Source organism: Lathamus discolor, chromosome 12 (genome assembly GCF_037157495.1).
Source record: "Lathamus discolor isolate bLatDis1 chromosome 12, bLatDis1.hap1, whole genome shotgun sequence".
Classification (NCBI taxonomy): Eukaryota; Metazoa; Chordata; class Aves; order Psittaciformes; family Psittacidae; genus Lathamus; species Lathamus discolor.
The window spans coordinates 6,123,390-6,137,094 of NC_088895.1; the positions used below are offsets into that span (position 1 = coordinate 6,123,390).

The window sequence follows — 13,705 nt, forward strand, 5'->3', positions numbered from 1 at the left end:
TGAAAAATGGCTAAAGAGCAGCCCCCATTTCACCTCCCCTTTTCCCTGATTGACTCAGCAGCTCCTGGGACAGAGAGAGGAAAGGGGCCTCGAGGTCACAACCTTCACAATCTTCAAAGCCCCTGCCGCTTCCAGCAGCTGTCACAGCTCTCACTGACCATATCCCCAGAAGGTCAGCAAAAAAATAAACACTGGGGCCCGACAGGTCCCCTTCTCATGCAAACTGGCCATTTCCCTCCCCAGCTCCCATTCCATGCATAGATTACACAGAGGAGACCCCCTTGGATTTGCACAGAGCTATGCAAGAGCAAAATGCCACGGAAAATAAAAGCAGAAGGGCTTCCTGGGCAGGCAGGGTGGGAAAAAAGAAAAGCAGCTTCCTGAGCTCTCCATGCCCACCCACAGGCTGCTGCAGCCATTTTGTGTGCGCGATGCCTGAAGGTGAAGCTGGGGAGGGGGCTGACTTCCCTGGGAGAAAGACTGCAGGGAAGGATTCAGCTTTTTTATCTGCTTGTGTGTGTGAGGGACAGAAGACAGAATCCAAAAGAAATAGGAAATGAAGCATAGACTGTAAAAGCCTTTTCATCAGGATTAGCTTGCATCCCCTCACCCACAGCCTGCCTGCTTTCTGCACTCACCTTCCTCTGCAAAAAGTCATGATGAAGCAGAAACAGTGCCAGGGAGAAGCACAGGTTCAAAAGGCCAGAGTGGAAAGGTCCTTTGCTAAAGGAAATACCCCTCACCAGCTCTCTGGTATCCATTTCACCATGGCCACTAATAATCAAAGGGCTGTTTCCTGGCTTTCCAAGCAGTTCCCAGATGCAGAGTGCTGTTCTCAGCTCCATTATTGCAAACCCTTACCCTCCCACCCCACACTCTCGCTTCCCTACCCGTGCTCCATCGCTGAACACAGCATCAGAGCACGACTAGAGTCCGGTTTTGTTGGGCTCCATAGTGAAGGAAGAAGCTCGTTTTCCTATTAGCGTTTCCAATCCCTCCCCACCAATCCCAGCGGGCGCGTAGCACACCGGATCGCCGGACAAAAGCCCGTCGAGGGGGTTTGTGGCTGCAGGGGAGGCGGGAGGGGTTGGAGACCTGCAAGAAAACCCACCAGGAAGAAAAGGCGGCGACAGGGGACGTAGGAGTCACTTTATTTATTTGCCGCAGGCCGGGTACAGCGGAGGGGCGTCACGGCCGGGCTCCGCCGGGGCCGGCGGGACGGGAGTCGCCGCGGGCCCGGGCCCGGGCCAGGGCGGTGCGCGGAGCCGCTCACCTTGCCCTGCCCCTGCGCGCACACGCTCCGCAGCTGCGTGTTTAAACAAAGAAAGTTGCACAACCGAACCCCCCACTTCCTCGGTTAAGGTGGCTCTCGGGGGGGCGTCGGGACGTCCCGTCCCCGCACGCTGTCACCGGCTCTCGCCGCTCCCCGGCGCACTGACGCCCTTTCATTATTGCACTGCTCGCTGCGACCGTGACAGTAGTGCAACAGGGAAAGAGGGGCAGCCCGCCCGGTCGTCCCAGCGCTCGCCCAGCAGCCGCGGCCGCCCCTCGGCCTGCAGCCCGGCCGGGTGCACGGACGGAGAGCCCGGGGGGCGATCCTGGCTTTGTCCCCGAGCTGGACGCCTCCCCCCGGAATGATGCCGGGGAGGTGGATTTAAACCGAGGGCAGCGGCAGGGTCAGCCGTTCAATGGGGAGGCAGCGGGCACGGCCCCGCCGTAGGGCTTCGGACCCTTTCTTGCACGCCCGCGGGCCGGCGAGGCGATGCGAGCCGCGGGGAGACGCGCCTCCGGGGGACCGGCTCAGAAAGCTCTGCGGCAGCGGCTGCTCCGCCGCGCCCTGATCCGGCCTCCAGTCCCCTCCCACCAACCCTTTCCCTGGGCCCCTGAGGTCCCGAAAGGGACCGCGGGGACCACCTGAAATGGAAGGCAGGGCCACCCACTCGGCCATCCCGGCTGCTGTCAACCCCCAGCTGATCCCTCACAAAGCACAGGAGATTGAACACCCCTATCCCGGCTCCGTTCCCACGTACCTCGGTGCGCAGCTCTCGGGAAGGGCCGGGGGCCGTCCCCAACCCCGCTGCACCCAGGAGCAGCGCCCGGCCCGGCCGCTGAGCCCAGCTCTGTATCTGGCGGGCCCTGCTCGCCAGCGCAGGCATGAGCTTTGTTTCGAGGAGGTTACTGGGATTAAAGCCTCTGTCTCTTTGTGCTGTGCTCTGCTTCGCATCACCACCGGTTTTCGGGCTGGGATCAGGCACAGAAACAGCAAGTGTGGCTATGTATCTCCTCCCATCCCTTGGTGGGTGTTTACATCATTATGTAAAACAGGCACCCTTCAAATGTCTTGGGACTCATACTATTTTAAAATGGAGCTGTGATGGGTTTCTCCGGTTTCAATCATTCCTGTGCATTTTAGACACGAGGCCATTCTGAATCCCGTGTGATAGCATCAAAAATATGCCCATTACTCACAACCGGAGTCACCACAATAGCACGATTATTTGTCACAAAAACCATCTCTGCAGTTACTTGCCTATCTAACAGTGCTCAGCATTTCACAACTTTTCCCTTAACTCGATGGGCACATAGGATTGTTTTTTTCCTGCTGTGGCTTTCTTCTGTCCATGATGAGTAACCCTCAAAAGAAAAGACCCTATAAGCAATATTGCACTACTACCCTGATCACAAAAGCAGAGGCAATATTGATAGGGTCTCATCCTTAAGGTTAGGAAGCTGGATAATGTGTCTTGCAGCAGGTGACTGGAGGGAGCTTCATTCCATGCCTGCAAATGGGGAAGGGATAAAAAGTTAGAAAGCAGTGCACTGCCCTACAGATCACAGCACCATGTGCTCCCAGGAGGGTGGGGATGCAGGACTGGAGTAAACCTCTGACCCCACAGAATCTGTGCATGGGCACTACCCCTTTCTCCCAGGGCATATTTAATTGCAGTATGGATTTTATCCAGGTTTTGACACCTCCATCCCCCGTTCTCACATTCTTCTTCTCTGTGAATTTCTCTCCTTTATTAATAACCTCAATTACCTGTTAGAGGCTGGGAAGTGCTATTTATTTGATTAACCGATAGCTGTATTTTGAACCTCTTACTAACAGGCATCAAACCTTTAAAGAACATCCTTTCCAGGGCTGTCCTACTTGGAGAGCCCAGTGTTTTAAAATATCCCTCCCTTCATTGGAAATCACGGGATTAAGTACACACCAAAAATTAGAAAGCGAAACAGGATCTCCAGGGCTGGCTTTCCAGCACTGACTTCACATTAATGCACACAGATTAAAGAGTGTTTGGAGACGCACACGTGTTTTGCCCTAGCTTGTTTTGTTTGGCTTTTTCTTCTCCTCTCTACCCCCCCCCTCCCCAGGCACCTTTTCTGTCCTAGGGACAGAAATCTTCAGCTAGGGCTGTCTTAGTGTTGAACACACCAACAGCCACAGAAATGATTCCCAGGGAGGGGCCAAGCAAGACACCTCCAGCTTCAGGGCTGCTCTGCCAACTAGACTCTTACTCTGCAACCTGGCTCCCAGTTAACCTGCCCCAGTGCATTTGTCACGTAAGAATGCTTGAGAGTCCAGAGGAGGAAGGAAACTTCATTCCCAGGTCATCCCGCACCAGGTCATGATTTTGACACTTTAAGCTTCTCTTTCCTCAGCCTGCTTTCCAGTGGATTAAATAGGAGTGTAGTGGAGAGACAATCCCCTAATTCATAGAGTCCTGGCTAATTTATCCACGGCACACTGATCTGGTCTTTGCCATTGGAGATCCCTGGCATTTGGCATGCTGGTGTGAGGCAGCCCTGCATTCTCTTTGATGCTGCCTGACTTGCCCAAAGCAGCCAAAACCCAAGGACATGCCAAAGAACGGGGAACAGGGGAAACTCAATTGAATTGTGTGGTTTTTGTAATGGACTGATAAACAGAATCTCCATTCTGCCCCAACCCTTCCTTCTCCCCATACTTTGTGATGCTTGTGGAAGCAAACAGGAATCTTTCTTCACATTATTTATTTGTATTAACCTTTGCTCATGCTAACTAAAAGGCCATGTTCACAGAGATTGCTGTAAACAGCTCAGAATGAGTTTTATGAAACTTCTGTATTCTTGTTACCTTGGCAAAACCTCAGGTTTAATCCTGCCACCACTTCTCCACAATCCCTGCAACCTAGACATCCAGTTGGACCGAGAACACACACACAAAAAAAAGACTCAACTAGGCTCAGCCTTACCTTTCCATCTATTCCCATCCAGTCTCTTATTTTGTTTATTGTTTACCATGTCTTTTCCACTCTTCAGCCTTGATGTTATCTCAAACAAGACTTAATACACACAATTTAACTTCTCCAATGGCCCAAGAGACAAACCCACTGGCAAGTTTACAGTGGAAACATACAATCTGCACATCAAGTGACATTACTAATGCACCAATAGTGTGTGCGCGTGTGTGTGTGTGTAGCACCATTTAACAATTTCTACACAACTTAAGCATTTCAGTAGTTGCAGAAGCTACAACTGGCAGGAGGGGGTAAGGGATGTAATTAGAAACGTCAGCCACAATTTAAGTTCCAAGCAAAGGCAATTACGTTACTTTATGTTTCTGGATTTGTGCTGAGAGCCTAGATGTGTCTCAAAAATTTCTTTATCTCCAAGTGGACTTGTATTGGCACAGGACTCCCCAGCCTGCCCTATTCCTTTTTTCTAACAAGACAAGAAAAATCAGGACTGACTCAATCTCCAATAATATTCCCCCAGTCTGCAAACAATATGCAAAGCCTGGGTCATGTCGTGCCCTATAGCAGGGAGCCTCTGGAATGTATATGGGGGTTATTTTAAAATAAACGTTTAAACACGAGATTATGAAATGCATGCTATTTATACACCAGGAGGCTCAGCATCTCTAGATATGTTTAGAAACCTCTCTCGCCTTTAATCACTGTTATAGAAACTAAATGGAAATGTCACCCAGACTAGTATGGAAATAACACTTTATATGTTGCTCAATAATGGAAGCTTTTTTTTTGGCTGTGTGTCGGGGGGGAATCTTTTACTGTAGTGGAGTCACTGCTGTATGTTTAAGCCACACTTTTCTGATGTTAGCAGACAAATAGACTGGAAGTGTCCTTACGATGAAGCTTTGGGATAAATAAAGTAGTGAGCTGACTCGCTGGAGTTCAGAGGCCTCAGGCTCCTTGTGGGATCAGACCCTGTCTTCCCCGCTTAGTTTAGGGAGCCATTTCCCCTTCCCTTTGTTGCTGTTTGTTTGTTTGTTTCTCTTGTGGTTAAAGATGCCACTTGGGGCAATCGGGTTGTTTAAATTTTTCTCTCAGTCACAAACTCACAAAACATAACAGGGTATCAGAGCTGCAGCCCGGCCTTGCTTCCCTGGCCACAGCCATTTTGCTAGCCTGAGGAAAGGAGACCATTTAAAAGCCATCTTGCAATTAAATACATTATATAGTCTACAATATGTTTTCTGCAGCAGAATTGACACCATTACCAAAGGTCAGAGCAAACACTTTGGAAACAGCTGTAGGCTGAGATTTGATTTAGAGTTTTCTATTTAATAATTTTATCATTGTTTTAAAGCTGGTAAGTGTTGCCTTTTTAATTCTCTCTCTCTCTTTTTTTTCTTTTTTTTTTTTTTTTTAAGAGAGAGAGAAAATTCTTAGCATTCCAGTCCTGGCTCCTTAAGTCTATCTAACAAGTTTGTACAAATCCATCCAGAGAAAAAGGGGATTCTTGCTTCCATGCAAGAGTCAACTTGTCCAGGTGTGAGAGACTCCAGAGAGTAAGGGTTGATAATCCTCTCTGAAAATGCCACCTTCCCAAGAGCGTTTCATTCACCGAGCTTGGGGATTCTGTCACCCACGGCCACTTACCAATACGTTCCCCTTCTCCTGAAATCAGGAGGGATTACACTCCAGAATGTCCTGCCATTTGATTCTTGCTTATAATATTTAGTTTGTGGGTTTCAATAACCCTTTTCTCAGCAGCAATATTTCCTCGGCTGGCAGAAGCCAGATCTGCGTCAGTGAGCTCCATTAAAAGGAATGACAGAGCTCCTTAAACAGCCTAGACTTTGTAACCCCACAATACGGCTTTTCTGCATGGTGTTTACCAGTGCTCTGCTGTCTGATGGAAAAAAAAAAAAAAAAGGAAAAAAAGAAAGACTTATAGTACTAAATGTAGGAGCAAAATAGAGCTAAACCCTATCACCTTGGAAGTGCCGATCCGCTTCTGGCCCTGCAGTGTACCGCAGGGCAAGTGGAAGGTCTTGTGGTTGCCTTGGCTGGGGAAAGCACGCATAAGGGGCTGGTCTTAGGGTCTCCAGATAACTCTTCCCCACGGTGGGGGACAGACTCCCCTCACTGCACAGCACTGCTGCCCATACACTGCCCATCCTTCGCCTTCAGGGCAGGGCTCTGAGTTCTCAGGGGGCCTCAAGCCCAAATCTTTACAGCCCAGCCCAGGCACCACACAAGGGGAAGCAGCACCTCCTGTGTCCCCCCTCCCCGGCCGCCTCCCTTCCCCAAACCACCCAAGAGCAGCGAGAGCAGGAGCGACCTTAACACAGCTCTAGCGCTCAATGCAATGACTCAAAACGTCCCCCTGAAAAAAAAAATCCCTCTGAAAACTTAAACCATCTGATTTCACTTTCCGCTCCAATTGGTTGTGTAGCCAGGGCGCAGGTCTGGCCTCCTCCACCACACTAATACCCTATGTGTGCTGCCTCCACAGAGGAGGGGTTCTTTTAACAAGTTTATGCAACAACAGGATGGAGGCTCTGCCGGAGCCCTTCCCCCCGCAGCCCGACCTGATTCCCCGCATTCCTCCCGCGCCCTCCCCCTCCGACCCAACTGGAGACAAACTCTGGCATCTCCACACACATGCAAATGGTTTCCCTTGCACAAATACAGACTCCTGAAGGGGCCTTTGCTTCCGAATCCCCCCCTCTCTTTTTTTTTTTTTTTTTTTGCTTTCCTCCAGTGCTTTTTTTTTTTTTTTTACTGTTACATTCCTCAACCAGGCAGGGTTAATAAAAAAAAAAAAAAAGAAAAAAGAGAGAGTGGGGAAGGGAGGGTTTGGAATGTGGAACCTCCATTCCAGGCCCAAATCTGCAGGGAACCCCTTCCTCGCCCCCCCCATCCCTGGAGCCTGTCTGCAGGAGAACTGGTGGTCAGGGAAAGGCCCTCCATGGGCTCTATTGCCCAGGCGGAGGCAGAAGGCCACAGAAGATGTCTCCTCACCCTCTGTGAATGGGACACGGTCTTGTCACCGCACAGGCCTTTCTCTATATCACAAGAAGCCTCAAATACCCCCCACGCCCAGGGAAGGTTTTTACGTGTGGCGACCATATTATTTTTAAAGACGTAACTTTATATAGGGAAACAAGCACGCATCTATTCCCTCTGTGATTTCTCCACCTCCAAACAAGGCAGGCTCACACGTCTGAGAGGCCATCTTACAGCCCCGCATCAGCCCCACCAAGGCTTTCACTAGCACTTATTTCCACTCGCTGATGGGCTCCACAAGCACACACAGAGAACAAAGCACTGCCCTGCTCCAGGGTGGCTTCCAGCTTCTCACTGGTCCACCCTCCTTCCCATCCTCCTTGGTCAGGGGCAGCGAAGGGCCCCTCATGCTTCCACTCTGGTCACTCTTGCACTCTTATTGATGGTGGGGGGAGGACACACACACCCCCCCCCACAGCCCTTAAGAGGTTTCACTCTCTCCTACTTTTTAATTAGTCAGAAATTAGGAGGAGGAGGGGAAGTGCCAAAGCTAAACAGGCCTCCTCATTCCTTAACACACTCAAAAATGGCAACCGTGCTACAATGCAGAGATGGATGAAAAGAAAAGCTCTGGAGAAGGCAGCCATGGCGGCTCAGGTTACCGCCACTGAGGCCTGGAAGCCGAACTGTATCCGCCACCAGTACAGTGCCTCTGGTTCGGGTGCAGAGATCTTAGACTTCTCCTCTGGGCATGAAAGGGAGACAGGCTTCAGCTCCTCACCAGAAACAGAGGGACTGAGAAGGTGTCTTTTGTTTGCTCCCTTGTTCATTGAAGAACTGAAGTGTGCTACTGAGGATTCAGCTTCCCCTCATCCCTCCAAAATAGGACATGACCCCCACCCCAGGATGTGGTCCTCCATTTTCTGCCTCCCCATGGCTCGCTCACTAGCACACCCCGGCCTGGCTTGGAATGTGTGGTACAAGCTGGAAACACTCCTTTACCTAGATTTGATTTCCAATATGACGGCTCTCCCCACCCCCACCCTTTGCTCCCAAGGTAACAGCTCAAGGCTTCAGGATAAAAAAAGGGAGGAAGGTCCCATCCCCCAGCCCTCCAAACCCCTTTCTTAGCAGCTGCAGGCGAAAATACCACATCTGCCTCCAACTGCACCACGAGTGACAGTCACCAACATATTGTTATTTAAAGATCAATTCCAAATGCAATACTGCTGTTCCTAGGCCTACATCATCCCTGTGTCTCTCAGACTCTCTCTGCGTTGCTATTGGGAAGTGCAGGGAAAGATTGTCTTTCAAAGCCTATTGATTATTATTTAGGTGCCTTCTAGTTGTTTGGGGTTTTTTTTTTTAATGAAAATGAAGGTATCAATATTGCTTTAATCTTAACAGTAATTCCCCCAAAAGTGAAATACGATGGAACTTGAAAAATACATCATAGGAAGCAAAAATTAAATTGCCTGTGAATGCACGTGTATATCTTAAAGTCACTGAATTCTATACACAACAATAACATCTTCAGGTTCATAAACCTCTAATTTTTAAAACAGAAGCAAGAAAATATTCAGACCCAGACAGGGTATTTTTAAAGGTGGAGATTGCTCTAAAGGAGGACAAGAGGGCTTTAAAATGTGAATAGGCCAGCTTTTTATTTTACAACTTGGACACACAGACCCAGGCTAGTGGCAGAAAGGGCAATCCATTTTGCACACTGAAACAGTCAACCCGGGGAACAAAACCCAAGGAATTTCCACACAGACCATGCAACCTAAACACAAAACAAACAAACAAACACACACATGGGTAGGGATTTGGGTTTTGTTTTGGGTTTTTTAGGCATTTTCTACATTATTTTGATATTTTAATGCTCGCTGGAGCCTTTGTGATGAAGGGAAGAAATCAGAGGAGGGGGCTGGTTCCCTGCTAAAATGTATTAAATAACTACAGAATCCCATAATGTCAGGGACTGGATGTGCAACAGTAACTGATCATAAAGGATGTATTAGGACTGGAACCAAATGCTTTGACAATATTATTGCACTGCTTTATTTGTGCAGACAGTAGTGCAACATTGTCAGAGCCAGCGATACCAGCAGCCACTGTCACGTTCTGCACAGCTGTCCCTGCATCCTTTTGTAAGGGACTGTTACATTACAGTGTTAACCACAATAACGTTTTTATGTTTAGCCCCAATAAAACTCTGCATGACAAAGTTTATTTGCAATTGTAATTAGACAAGGTAAAAAAAAAAAAAAAAAAAAAAGGAAGAAAAAAGGGGAAAAAAGGAAACTAACAACAAAAAGTTAGTTAAAAAAAAAAAGACGGGGGGGATGGGAAGAGAGAGAGGTAGAGAAAGACCACTGTTAGTATGGCTTGTTAAACAAACCATTCCAGTCTTTTGCTACATGCCCAGTATATCGAGGCACGGTACGTTATAAAGGTTTTATACAATCAAATATTTTGCTACAGTAATGGAGAAGAAAGGAACAAGGGCCATAATTCAGCATCCCCAAATGTATGTGTTTCCATAAAGTCCAGATTGGCCAGTCAATGAATCTGAACTACACCGTTCAAACAAATCACTGAAAGTGGCAGCCCTTTCCTGTGTCTTCAGAAGTTTTCTTATTTGTGTTGTGTGTTTTATGGTGGTTGACCAGTACAGATGCAAAAGGCTGATGTGTGTGTATATATAGAATGGTATAAATACACAGTACTTTGATTTACTATGGAAAATGTTACAGAAATGATGAGACTTGTGTACAAAAATACCTAGCGCCTGTGCTTCCATCTCACATATATCTGTGTGTGCCACCACCCAAAACTCAGCGTAGAAACACTACAGAAACAAATCAACAACATTAAATCCCTATAGACACAGGGACCTTAAACATATAGGGGAAAGTTTCTATCAGGGCAAAAACTATAAAGGAATCCTTATAAAATTTCAATGTAGATATTGTTGGAAGTATGTAGAAGTTAATAATTAATTACAAGTAAACAAAGCAGGTAATGTGATGCCTTGAAAGCTCCCAGAAATGTTTGGAGCTTATGTTTTAAATAGGATGTGTTTAAATCATTCCAGCCCATGTCGATAGAAAGACATCTAAAAATGCAGCACCCAGAATCTCTCTCCTTATTTAAAACCACTCCCACATGTATAAAACCTTATTTCACACACGTGCATAAATACACTGGAGGAGGCATCTATTTTAGGGTTGTTTGCCCACTCTGAAGAGGGTGGGCTGCTAAAGGGGGTCATGTTTCTGCCAGCCAATGCCCTTTTAATATTGCACTGCTCATCATAATTGCCAGTAGTACAACAGAAAAAGGGCTCTGGACAACAGCATACTTCAGAGACTTTCCAAAATAAATGATAGATCAGTTAGAAACTTCTCCAAGTGATGGCCTTCTATGCATGATTTACTCTAAAACAGATTTGTTACAGTCAAAAAAAAGGAGTTTCTTCAACAACCACATGGTTTCAATGTCATTCTTTAAAATTAGATTTCAGTATTTCACAACTTCATCTCCAATTAACTTCAACAAGAATTTAGATAAGCTTATTTTAGGGACTTTTTTTTTTTCTTTCTTTCTCAATGATGAATGTATTGCATTAGAGCACATGAAAGCAAAGACCGGAATTGGGGTGGTTCCCCTGGCAGTTCAGCACCCCAGTAGGGTACAAAAGTAGGTGTAATGAATTGAATTAAACGTGATCTTAAAGACACAATGGAGGAGATGTTCATATCCTTGCCATTGCTTTCATCTGAATTGTCTGCTACAATATTTGCTGTTTATTATACACATGCTTGCTAGGAGCTTAAATTATTTGGTTTTAATTGCTAGGGAAGTCTTGCTCTTTTACACAAGCATCTAAACAAGCTTCCAAACCAACTGCCACCCACGAGTGAGAGACCTTTAAAAATCATCTACTTGCACCATAAAAACATTACTGTTGTAATTTTTCCTTTTTCAGAAAGGATATATGGGTAGTAAGGAGAAAACATCCGTTAATCATTACAAATCAGACATTCCAAATAATTTTAGCAATAAGTAACATTTAAAAGTCAATTTGTTAGTCTTTAGGCTGCCAACTGTTTACCATTTATTTCTCTAAACAATTTCAAACTTAAAGCTGGAAAATGTAACTATTTGTTAAATAAGAATCGCTTGAGAAATCATAAAATACTTTTATTTCAAACTTCAAACAATGCAAAGAAATTCGATGCAAAGAAATCCAAACTTGAAAGCAACTTTCCATAAACTGTATAGACAAGTAAGAATCTGAGCAAATGCTAAAATGAATTAAACTGATTCAGGGGGACGGGGGGGGGGTGCTAAGTTAGAAAATGCACTAAATGAATTCTAGTTGTCAGATTTTCAGAGCAATATTAACAAAGCCATTTGATTTGGAATTGTCCAGTCCCAGTTAGAATCTTGAACTAGATCATTCTTTCTTTTTGCTTTAATTTGAATTTTTCCTCCTTTTTTTTCTCCAATAATTTAGCTCTAATAGAGAATCCTGGGCTAGTTTGGAAATGTTAAAAAGAAAAAAAGAAAAAGGGGAAATATAGAAAGAAATAAAGGAGGGGAAAGAAAGAGAAAACAACTAGAAGAAAGAATGTGCTGTAAACTTTAGGAAGTTTTTGGGTTCTCGAGCCCCAGGTCTGTGTTCAGGGTACAGCCTTTCCTTACACAACTCGAAGACCACACACTGGAGGGAAACGGAGCGGAATTGGGGCAAAGTGCAAGAATGCCAAAGAAACACTTTGGGCTGCGCACCCTGGTTTATTGCAAAAACTCTACGCTATTTAAGCAAAGCATTAGTTTTACGAGATTTAAATATTAAGCCAATATAAATACTGGCTGGAGATAGCATGTGACTTACTGCCTCACTCTTCGGGGCTTTAAGCAAAAAAGAGGGGTGTTCTCTAACAGGATCTTTTAGCAAAACATGTTGTCTAGAGAGACAGGAGCTTTCCTACGTTTCGAACCGGGAACCGTGTTTCCCCGGCGGAGCTCTGCGGCTCCGGGCACAAGCAAACCCACCCGGGAAGCGCAGCCCGGCGGGGCTGGGGGCGCGGGCTCGGCCCGGCCCGGAGGATGGGGCCACAATCCATTCCTTAGAAGAGTTTGCAAAGGTGAAAGGTTTGAGAGAGTAGGGTTAAAAATAAATTAGCTCACCACTATCTAGAGATGTGCAGCCAAGCCCGCCAGCAGCCGTCTCTCCAGTGCTCCTCCGGCCAGCCGCACGGACGGCGCACACCCCCCAGCCCCTCTCCAGCTCTATTTCCGCTGGCACACACCGCTGTTCGCCGCTTCTAACGCTCCCAAGTTTTATTCCCAGCCCCGCTGCCGCCCGAGGCGGCTCCGGCCGCCGGCTCGTTTCAACACCTCGTATCGATCGCACGCCAGAGAGCAAACCGACCAGCGAGAACTTCGCTCGGGAAACCGCTCCGCTTACCGCGGGGGAGCCAGAGGCTCCCGCAACGCCCGCGCCGCAAGCAGCCCTCGCCGGGAAGCGGCGCGGCCCCACCGGGCAGCCCCCGCACGGGACGGGAGCGAGCGGACCCCGCTCCTCGCCTCGCACCGCTCTCTTCGCCGGGCTCCCCCCCCCGCGCCCTCACTGCCCGGGGGGGGATCGCCCCTCGGCCGCCCGCCCAGCCGCCGCTGGCCCCGCGGGCCATTGTCAGCTCCGCGGCGCGCCCCGCCGTCACCCCACGCCCCCTCCGCCCGGGGGGCCCGCAGCTCCCGCCATTTCCGCCCAGGCAGGCGGATGCGGCCCGCGGGCGGCGGCAGGACCGGGGGGCCCCGCTCGCTGCACGGTACCTGGCGGCGGGAGGGACGGATCCCCGCGCCGCGGGGGGGAAAGTTGCCAAAAGAAGCGCAAAAGAGGCGGTGAGGGCGGCCGCGGCTCCGCACCCCTCGGACCCCACCTCCCGCCGCCCCGCGCCGCCGGCCGCCGCCGCCCCGGGCGCGCCTCGGCGTGTGTCCCTGATCGATCCCAGCGTGGGCAAATCCTCCGGTACCAACCTCATGGCCGCCCCGCTCCAGCCTCCATCTTTGACTAGTTGACATTCAGCTCCTGCCTGACCAACTCCTCATTAGCATACCACCCCCGCCATTGGCTCGCCCCTGCGCTAGTCTTTGCCACCTCCTCCGCCATTGGCTCCCGGGGAGGATATTTAAAAATATTATCCCCGCGCCCACTGGCTGGCGGGCGCGCACGTCACGGCTCGCTCTTTATTTTAACAATGAATGCACAAACACATTCTTCCATTCACAAATTTCTTTTTTTTTTTTTCTCAGGACTTTGCCCGCCTTTTCTCCAACTACATTTTCATTGATTTTTTGTTTCAACTGAGGGGGTCCCGCTTGTAAACAGATAAATCAAAGGCGAACAGAGGGGGGACCTGAGCAAATAGTATTTTCTCTCTCTTTCTCCCTTTTGT

At 48.4% G+C, this 13,705-nt stretch overlaps 1 long non-coding RNA gene across 1 annotated transcript; it reads right to left on the bottom strand.

The window, feature by feature from the left end:
- Positions 1 to 1,134: 1,134 nt before the first annotated feature.
- Positions 1,135 to 12,950, bottom strand: LOC136020923 (uncharacterized). Its single transcript, XR_010615576.1, has 2 exons — positions 12,438 to 12,950; positions 1,135 to 2,780 (listed from the first exon to the last, which is right to left on the bottom strand). It is a non-coding gene; the product is annotated as an uncharacterized LOC136020923 (long non-coding RNA).
- Positions 12,951 to 13,705: the final 755 nt, after the last annotated feature.